Source organism: Dasypus novemcinctus, chromosome 11 (assembly GCF_030445035.2).
Source record: "Dasypus novemcinctus isolate mDasNov1 chromosome 11, mDasNov1.1.hap2, whole genome shotgun sequence".
Classification (NCBI taxonomy): Eukaryota; Metazoa; Chordata; class Mammalia; order Cingulata; family Dasypodidae; genus Dasypus; species Dasypus novemcinctus.
Window position 1 is genome coordinate 78,954,067 of NC_080683.1, and position 10,505 is coordinate 78,964,571.

Below are 10,505 nucleotides of genomic sequence, written 5' to 3' on the forward strand. Positions count from 1 at the left end.
ATCGTGGCATTTCAGTGAAATCAACTACTAGATCTTCAAGAGGCATATTGCTGATTCTTTGGACTCCTGGAACTTCTGTGGGTCCCTGGCAAGGATTATTCTTTGCACATGTCATGCATCACTGACATATGGCATGGGTGATAGTGGCTAGACTTGGGATGCAGAAGAATCTTTCTAACACTTCTTTACGATGGGTTTTTCCCAAGTGTGTGTTCTCATAGTAGTCCTGAACTACAGTTGTGGTTAGTATTTGAGGCATCACTATTCTGTGATCGGGCAATGTCCACCACCCATTTGCTCCTTGTGCCCTGCTCTCAGAGAGTATCCATTCTCTCTTGGCTTGAGTATATTGCAGTTCCCAATGATTCAGAGGCTATGGGACAAGAACAAGCAGTGCATACTGTAGTTTCTAATAATTAAGAGGTTGGGGAGGGAAACGGACTTTGGCCCAGTGGTTAGGGCATCGGTCTACCACATGGGAGGCCCGCGGTTCAAGCCCCGGACCTCCTTGACCCGTGTGGAGCTGGCCCATGCGCAGTGCTGATGCGCGCAAGGAGTGCCGTGCCACACAGGGGTGTCCCCCGCGTAGGGGAGCCCCACGCGCAAGGAGTGCACCCATAAGGAGAGCCGCCCAGCGTGAAGGAAGGAGCAGCCTGCCGAGGAATGGCGCCGCCCACACTTCCCGTGCCACTGACGACAACAGAAGCAGCCAAAGAAACAAGACACAGCAAAAAGACACAGAAAACAGACAACCAGGGGAGGAGAGAGGAATTAAATAAATAAAAATAAATCTTAAAAAAAAAAAAAAAAAGAGGTTGGGGAATGAGGGCAGCAGCCTGGTTTTCAGACAGGGATCCTTCCCATGTCACTCTTTTTGCTTCAGCATCTGCCCTCTGATTACTTGAGCAGAAGGGCTGTGCCTTGTCTGGTGTCCCTTGCAGTGTATCATGGCCACTTTGATAGGCTCCCAAACTGCTTCTAGTAATTCCAGATTCTATGTGCCATATTTAATGTTCTTTCCTCCCAAGTTAATGAGGTTTTTTTGTTTGAATAATGCTCCATGCATGTGCTGGGTAAGGAAGGCATATTTGGAGTCTGTGTAGATGTTAACCTTGGCCCCAGTCACAAGTTGTAGGGCTTGGGTGAGGGCAATGAGTTCAGTTTTTTTGTGCTGATGTGTTATCTGGGAGGTGCTGGCCCTCTACTGTGGTCTTGGATGTTCCTACAGTGTATCCCACTCGCTACTTCACTGCCCTGAATAAAACTACTCCCATCCGTGAAGAACTCCATGTTGTGATTTGGTACTGGCTGGTCTTGGAGGTCTGGCCAGCTGGAATATACTTCTTGCAATGTTTCCAGGCAGTTATGGGTTGGAATTCTTAGCTCGATGGGTAGCAGAGTAGCAGCATTCAGGGTTTTTACAAGTTCCAGTAGGACAGATGGATTTTCAAATAATAGGGTTTGATATTTAATCAGGTAGCTATTAGTAAAGCCAGTGTATTCCTTTGGCTTCTAAAATTGTAATTACTGCATGCAGATCGTGAACAATTATAAGATGTCCAAGAGTTAATTGTATGACTTCTAGTGTTAGCATTACTGCAGCTGCTACAGCTTGCAGGCATGAGGGCCATCCCTGGGATACAGTGTTCAGTTGTTTGGATAGATAAGCTACAGGTCTTTGCCAGGAACCCAGGTATTGAGGGAGTACTCCCATGGTGATGCTTCGTTGGTTATGAACATATAGGTTGAACGATTTACTGAGATCTGGAAGCCCAAGGCTTGGTGCTTCCATCAGAGCTTGCTTGAGATCAGTGAAAGTGTCCTTCTGTGGGCTTTCCTAGAGCAGAGGTTCGTGGTCTCCCCTTTTTGTGGCTTCATATAAAGGGCATGTGATGACTCCAAAATTGGGGATCCAAGTGCAGCAGAATCCAGCCACTCCTAGGAATTCTCACAGCTTTCAGTGAGTGTTGCATTCAGGGAGGCAACAGATTGCGTCTTTTCTTTCAAGTCCCAATTTACAGAGCCCTGCACTAATTTATAACCTAGAAATTTGACCTGAGATAGGTAGATTTGGGTTTTTTTCTTGGACACCCAATAGCCCTTTTGTTGCAGATGTTTTAAAAGAGCATGGGTCCTGCAAGCACAGTCTTGGTAGGTGGGACTTCCAAGGATGAGGTCCTCTATGTATTGGAGAAGAAAATAGTTATGGCTTTCTGGTTTAAAGGATTTGAGATCACTGGCCAGGGTTTGTCCAAAAATAATGGGTGCATTTTTAAATTCCTGAGGGAGTTGTGTCCAAGTTAGCTGTTGCTTTTCACTGGAGCTCAGATTGTCCCATGTAAAGGTGAAAATTGGTTGGCTCTGGGGTGCTATTTGAATGCAGAAGAAGGCACCTTTAAGATCCAGGCATGAAAAGTAGATTGCCAATGAGGATATCAAGCTGAGGAGAGTGTACAAGTTAGGGACTGCAGGATGGAAAGTTATTACTGCTGAGTTGACTGCTCACAAGTCCTGGACTTGGTGGTAATCCCCATCAGGATTTTTAAATGGGACGAGTGGGATATTCCACGGAGACTGGCATGGCTTTAGTATTCCTTCATTCAGCAATCTTTGAATATGTAGCCAGACTTTTTTCTTGCACTTCACATGGAACTGGATATTGCTTTATGCTTACTGGGCTAACTGTGGGCTTTATTTCAATAATAATTGGAGGAATGTCATGTGCCGTCCTCATTGGGTTGCCCTCTACCCATACTTTGGGCACATCTTTGAAGGGGAGCTGTGTGACCATAGATTGGCCAGCTTCACTGAGGCAAAACAGTCTCCATTCCTCCTGCAGAGGGAGGGTTAGCACTATTTTTGGAGGGTTTGGTGGTCCCAGTATTAATGTGGATTGCCTATGGCATTAAAGGTAATTTAAGCCTGTAGTATGGACTGTAGGTCTCGACCCAGGAAGGGGACTGAGCACTCTGGGCGAAAAAGGAATTCATGAGTGCTCTCCTTACCCCCAAAGTTACAGGTCCTGGCTTGGAGGAAGGGCTGCTGGGTACTTTTACCAGTTGCCCCTACTGTAGTGGCTTGTCTTTTTGATAATGTCCCAACTGACTTGGTCATCACAGAGTGTTGGGCCCCAGTGTCAACCATCATATGTATAATATGGCCCCAACTTGGACTCTGACCATAGGCTCTGCAGGGCTGAGAGAATAAGAGTCTGTTCTGTCCTATCAGAGTCTTCTATTCCCACAAGTCCAATGAGCTGATTTACAGGTCTTCCTTCTGAATTTTTGTGAACCCAGGGTTTGGTTTGTGATGCTCTGCCAACTTTCCTGGCTAATGTTTTGGCTGCTTGTTTTGCAGTAGGTTCGAATGGCCTGCTGGGACACTCCCACTTTCAATGCTCCTGCTCCTTGCAGTGGCCACTGATTTCACCCTAGAGGGGCCCTTCACCCTCCTTGGGCAGGGTTTCCCAGTTCACCTTCCTTGACAAAGGATTGCTTTTTTTCGACTATTGCTGCTGTGAGAAGGTTTGCTTTTTTTTTCATTTTCTCTTTTTTTTTTCCCTCCTGCTCTCTACATCACAGCTGATGTAAAACTTAGTACCTATTTCCATGAGCTGAGAAATGTTCTACCAATGAAGCCATCCAACTTTTTATAGCTTTCTTCAGATGTCAGCCTGTGATTGGGCAATGAACATTGTATTGACCATTGCTTGGCTTTTGGGAGTGTCTGGGTTAAAGGGTGTGTATACATGAAGTGCCTCACACAGTCTCTCATAGAATTGAGCCAGACTTTCATTGAGAGTTTGTAGAATTTGGGTGTTTTTGCCATGTTTACTGCTTTTCGGTTCCCAGCTCTGAATCCTTCAACTAAGACCCTACGGAAAGTTTCTAGTCAGTTGAGCCCAGTCGCATTATTGGGATCCCATTGGGAATCCTCATCTAGGAACTGTGTGTGGGCATATTGGTCACTGTCCAAGTTCCCTCAGGTGGGTGCTCTTTGAGCCAGGTTAGAACCCCTTGTGTGACCTGCATTCTCTCTTCAAAGTTAAGTAAGGTCATAATGAGTTGTTTACAATCAGCCCAATTGGGTTTGTGGGTCTGTATGATGGACTGGAAGAGGTCCATCATGGCCTGAGTCTTCTCCAAGTATAGTGGAGTGTGGCTTTTCCAGTTAAAGAGGTCTGTTGTGGTAAAGGGCTGATACATGAATGTTCAGTTTCCCCCTTGAATCTGGACATCTACATCATAATAAATTAGAGCTTGGGCTTCATGGAGAGGTAATTATAAGGCCACATTTCTCCCTGCTCCTCCTGCCTCTGGGGCTCCCCATGATCTGAGTTGTTGTTATTCAGGGACTCCTTCCTGACTGATGGTTGGCACTATGCTGCCAAGGCACACAGCTGCATGGGTGGCTGGGATGCATTTCCTGGTGTGGATGGTGACAAAGGAAGCTGCAGGGATGGTGTGGGTATACTCTCTGGTGCAGATGGCGATAAAGGCAGCTGTGGGGATGGTGGATGGTGATAAAGGCAGCTGTGGGGATGGTGTGGGTGGTACAATTACCAGTATGGATGACGATGGTGGAGAGCTGCTTAGGGAAATTGACTCATCCCATTCCTTAGCACTGCTGTGGTAAGAACAATCACATAGTGGTGGGAGGTCATTTTCATTTGGCCCTTCTAGAATGGGTGGGTCTGCACTGGATTTGGGGCTCACTTCCTCTGGACCCTTCACACAGTGTTTGTTTGGCCTGGTTCCTGGGACAGCGCTTCTGGGTTTTTGTATTAGGCAAATCCTGGTTTCTTTAGTCGTACATTTCCCTAACCAGTGTGGATTTTGACTCACAGCATCCTGCCAGGCATCAATGTAGGGGAACGGGTCAGGGTGCCCTGGTTTTCCAGTTGCTACATCATGGACTTTGCAGATGATCCAGGGGTCAAAAGTGCCCTCCTGAGGCAGCCAACACTGAAAGTTGGCCATTCTAATTCACAAAGCATTCTAAGCTTTCCTGACTGGAACTTTATGCTGTATATATCTCCATGGAATGCTGGGGGAAAGTTTCTCAGCATACAATCTAACAGGGTCCTACTTTGTGTGCTTTTGATGTTTCCACCCTGGCCAACACTGCACAACACTTACTCAAACCTTACACTTCGTATGTTTCTGGCTGCATCCCTCATGGGAACTGACAGAGTCTCTTAGCCTTAGTGGGTCAGTATAAACCCCTGACTCAGAAGAGGGTCCGTTTGCGGGGAAGCCTTCCAGACCACCATTGACCAGATGAGGTCACCATGGAACAGTGGATTAGGACTCTGCACTCGCCCTGCAGAATTGTGTTTCTGTGTCTCACTCAGTCTCCACAATCACACGCACACAATCACCCGTTTTACTTTCTCAGACCTGGAGAAGACAGCTTCCTCCCTTTTTCTCAGGAGTACTGGTGCCTTCCTTTGAGAGCTATCAGGTTCCCCTCCTAATTTTTTTCAGATTTAGGCTTTTCCCACACTATGCCCCCAGGGGTTTTACCAATCTGGTGTGTGGAGCTCCTTGCTTCATTCTCAGGGTCTCTTGAATCCTCCAGTTTCTCCAGGAGGGTTCTGGTGAGTCCACAACCTCTTTCTGGACTAAGGAGAGTCCATGAGAGCCCAGGACTGGGGTTTGCCTGGGTCCTCAGCCTCCTCAGAGACTTCCAGGAGGGACGATCAACCATTGCCACCTCTGACCTTCTCAGCATATTCTGTATGCGCCCCCAGAGATATTGTAGCAGAGAGCAGTTGGATGTACATGGTAATGAAGGCCAGGATGTGAAAATTCTGAAAAGGAAGATTTATTATGACTGGCCAGAGTTGGCAGACTCTTGTCCCAATAAAAACTGAGCCCCAAATAAGATTTTTAGGTCCCTTTAACACAAAGGATGTAAGAGTGGGGAGACAAATGGTGCTTATATGCAAAAGGACTTTTTGTTAGTCTCTTCAAGTGTTTTATCTGAGTATCAGATAGGTTATATCATCCAGGTGAACTTGAATTAACACATATCCCCCACATTCCAGGTAAACTTTAATTAACACATTTAGTTTCCATCCTCCCTGAATATCCAAAGCCTATAGAGTTTAGACCTCTCAATTGGCTTTCCAGGGAACTAGGCATACTTGGATATAGAATAAGTTTGAATTTATGCACAGGCCATATTAATGGTATTCATAGGATGGACTTAACCAGTGAATGAATATATCAAAGTAAAGAATAAATGAACTTGGAGATGAATCAATAGAAATAAAGCAATCTGAAGACGAGAGAGGAAAAATGTTGAAAATATGAGGCAGACCTTATGAACCCATTAAATAATTCTTAATGTATCTAAACTGAAATCCCAGAAGGAAAGGGCAGATACAGGAATTGGAAAAAAAATTGAAAAACAATGGCCAACATTTCCCTATATTTAATGAGAGATTTTACCGGCACAAGACACTCAATAAACCCCAAGTTGAATTAACACAGAAAGCCCCCATTGAGACACAGCCTATTCAACCTGTTGAAAGCCAAAGATAAACAATCTTAAAAATCTGAAGTGAGAAACAACTCATTTATGTGCAAGGGTGGAATGATGAGATTAATGGTTGTCTTCCCATCAGAAAGCATGAAAGCCAAAAAAAAGTTAAATAACATCTTTAAAATACTGAAAGCAAAAACCAAAAAAACAGACAAAAATTTTAAATAAGAACTCTGCAACTAATGAAAATAATCTTCAAGAATGGCACTGAAATAAAAATATTTTCAGATAAAAAAAATGAAGATTCTTTAGTACAAAGTGAAGCTAAAGGAAATTATCCAATTTTACAGGCTGAAGGAAAATAATGACAGTCATAAATTTATTTGTTTAGAAAAAGATGACAAATAGAGTATCATTAAATATCTGGATAAAAGCAAAATTTTAAAAATATTTATTTTCTTTGTGCTTTTATCCATTTAATTGCTTTGTAACATATACAGCTATTTAGAAATGTAGCATTGTCTTGTAGGGTTTATAATACAATACATAAAACATCTATAATGTAAATAACAGGCTTAAGAATATATATCTTTGGGAAACGGACTTTGGCCCAGTGGTTAGGGCATCTGTCTACCACATGGGAGGTCCGCGGTTCAAGCCCCGGGCCTCCTTGACCCGTGTGGAGCTGGCCCATGCGCAGTGCTGATGCACGCAAGGAGTGCCGTGCCACACAGGGGTGTCCCCCGCGTAGGGGAGCCCCACGTGCAAGGAGTGTACCCATAAGGAGAGCCGCCCAGCCTGAAGGAGGGAGCAGCCTGCCGAGGAATGGCACCGCCCACACTTCCCGTGGCGTTGACGACAACAGAAGCAGCCAAAGAAACAAGACACAGCAAAAAGACACAGAAAACAGACAACCAGGGGAGGGGAGGGGAATTAAATAAATAAATAAATAAATAAATAAATAAATAAATAAAAAGGTTGAAAGGGCCAACTTAGTGGGAGAAAATATTAAAAAAAAAAAAGAATATATATCTTCATTATTACATAGTTTCTATATTTTACATGAAGTAATCTTAATGTAAAATGGACTAAGAAAATTTATGGCTATATTAAGTCCTTTAAGCAACTAAAATGAAAAGAATGCAAAGAATTAGAGTTAAAAATACAATAGGGTAATTAAAACATAACTCTAAAAATAATGCAATCAAAAAGGCCATGGCCCACTGGGTAGACTGGGGGACATGTAGACTACAATGTAAACTACTGTCCATGTGGTGCAGCAGTGCTCCAAAATGTATTCACCAGGTGCAGTGAATGTGCCATGATGATGGAAGAGGTGGTTGATGTGGGAGGAGAGGGGTAAGAGGAGTGGGGGGTATATGGGGACCTCATTTTTTTTAATGTAACATATAAAAGAAAATAAAGAAGAAAAAAAGGCATTGAAATGATAAACAGAGGAACAAAAACCAGAAGAGACAAGTAAAAAATAGTTAATAGCATGGCAGTTCAAACATAAACAAATGAAAAATGTCAATGACCAGAAAAAGGTAGGTCATGCAAACAGTAAACATAATAATGTGTGACTATGTTAATATCTGAAAAATAGATTTCTAGACAATGGGAATTGCCAGGGATAAAGAGGTAACATTTCATGAGACTAATAATAGACTCAATTCATAAGGGGAAAATAGCAATCATATGTGTTGTGCATCTTAAATCATAGCTTCAAAATTCATGGAACAAAAGTTGACAGAACTAAAGAAAGAAATAGAACATTCCACAGTTATAGCTAGAGAGTGTAAAAGTAATTTATATAGAAAAGATAGTCTTTTCAAACATGGTACTAGAGCAACTGGTCAACTGTATAAGGAGAGCAAATGAGCCCAGACTTTAACTCACATCATACACACAAAAAATAACTGCAAGTATATCATAGATATAAACATAGAAAATAAAGTGTTAGCTTCTAGAAGAAAACATAGTAAAACAGATTTTTGTGACTTGAATTAGGGAAATATTTATCCAACAAGACTCAAAAAGTATAAACAGTTAAAGAAAAACAATATATAAATGAATGTACTTAATTAAAATTTTAAACTTTTGTTAAGGACAGCATTAAGAAAATAGTTTTTTAAAAAGAGAAATGCAAGCAATGGATTAAAAGATTATATTTGTAAAACATGTGTGAAAAAGTCTTACATTTGGCATATGAAAAGAACTCTTATTACTTAATGAGAAAAACAGTACAATTCAAACACACATTTGAATCAGAAAAGCAGGTGTATAATGGTCAAAGTGAAAACATACTCAATATTTTGGTCATCAAAAAATTGTGAATCAAAACCATGTTGAGACATTACTACACACTCAAATCTGACTATGCTTAGAATCATCAGGGATATTTGAATTTTAAAAAATTCAAAAAGATTTCTGGGCTCTACCTCAGTTACTGACTCACAATATCTTGAAATCAAGCTAACAAATCTGTATTTACAAATTTTCACAGATGATCTTGCTGTAGCCAGGTTGTAGAAAAATGATTGTGAATCACTGCCAAAAATAAAACAAACAGTACAAAATAAAACAAAATAAGTTAAGCAGCTAAACAGTTTCCATTTGAAAGACTCTCCAATCTGGATATAGTTTGAATACATTTTCTTTTTTATATGAAAAACAGATCAAAACTCAGTGGAATAAAATGGCATTTACTATTACTACAGGTCATTTTGGCAGTTCTGCTGATTTGGTTCAAGATCAGCTGATTTCAGCTGGGCCCCCTCATAGATTTTAGTAAGCTGTGCAGTTGGCTGGGAGATGATTCATGTAGGATAACTTCACCCTTGTGTCTGGCCATTGTTTACTTATCAACTGTGGTGCCTGGGACACTTGTTTGTTAACATGGAAGAGGCTAACACAGCCTTGGTTAAATGACAGTGGCAGGGATTTAGAGAGAGAAGAAGCACTTGAGACCTCTTGAAGACTAGACTTAGAACTAGCACAGCTTTCTTTTCCACAACATGATGTGGGCCAAAGCAAAAATAAAGTCCAGCCACATTCAAATGATGGGGAATAAAGTCAACCTATTGATGAGAAAAGCTGGCAAGTCATGTTGCAAAAGAGGAAGACAGAAGGAGGAATAAAGAATTGCAGTTATATGTGTAAGCAATCTACTAAACTGCCAAATTTCTGAACATGGATCAAAAGATGATTGTCTGTTTACAACTTCAAACAATAATATATTAGGTAGTTCTACTATGGTTAGCATTTTCCAAACATTTGTCTAGATCAAGCCTAATGAGATGTATAACCATGAATGGTGTGACATTAGTTGCTAATTTTCATTGTTTTGTTGTGCTAATCTTGTTTTAATATATACAATCTACTATACTCCACCCTGAAATACTGTATTTTATATTTTCTTTGTTTAATGAAAAGAAATTCATGTAGTGCTAATATTTTAGTAACTTAAAGCAACAATAGTTGTGGTAGTTCGAACAATAGGGAACATAACTTCTAAATGGTCATATTTTAATGTGTTTTTATAATTATGATTGCTTAAGTCAATAGTATAACCGCCCTAAAAAGTATTCTGATTTATAAAATAATAGCACACTTTATTATTATTAATCATCTGGTATATCCAAACAAATATTCTGCTTTTGATATTGACTCTAAGGATAAATTTTTTAAGTCACTTAACCTTAAACAGGTAGAGATATATAAAACATTGCAATTCTGCCTACGTACTATTTTCCGAATGATCATTTACTGAAAAGAGTCCAATAGAGACTAGAAACAATCAATATTTGTGACATGCTCCCAAGATTTAAATTGTTTCTCTTTCAAAAAACATATATCTCATGTATTTATTCAGTAGATATGAGACGAGTTATAACAATATTCTTGGTTGTGTGCTAGTTAATAATGATAAAAATAACTAAAATGTGGTCCCTTCTCAAGTGGACTCTTCTCTCAAAGAACTCCAGGATACTAGAGAGAGCTCTACAAATAAATGT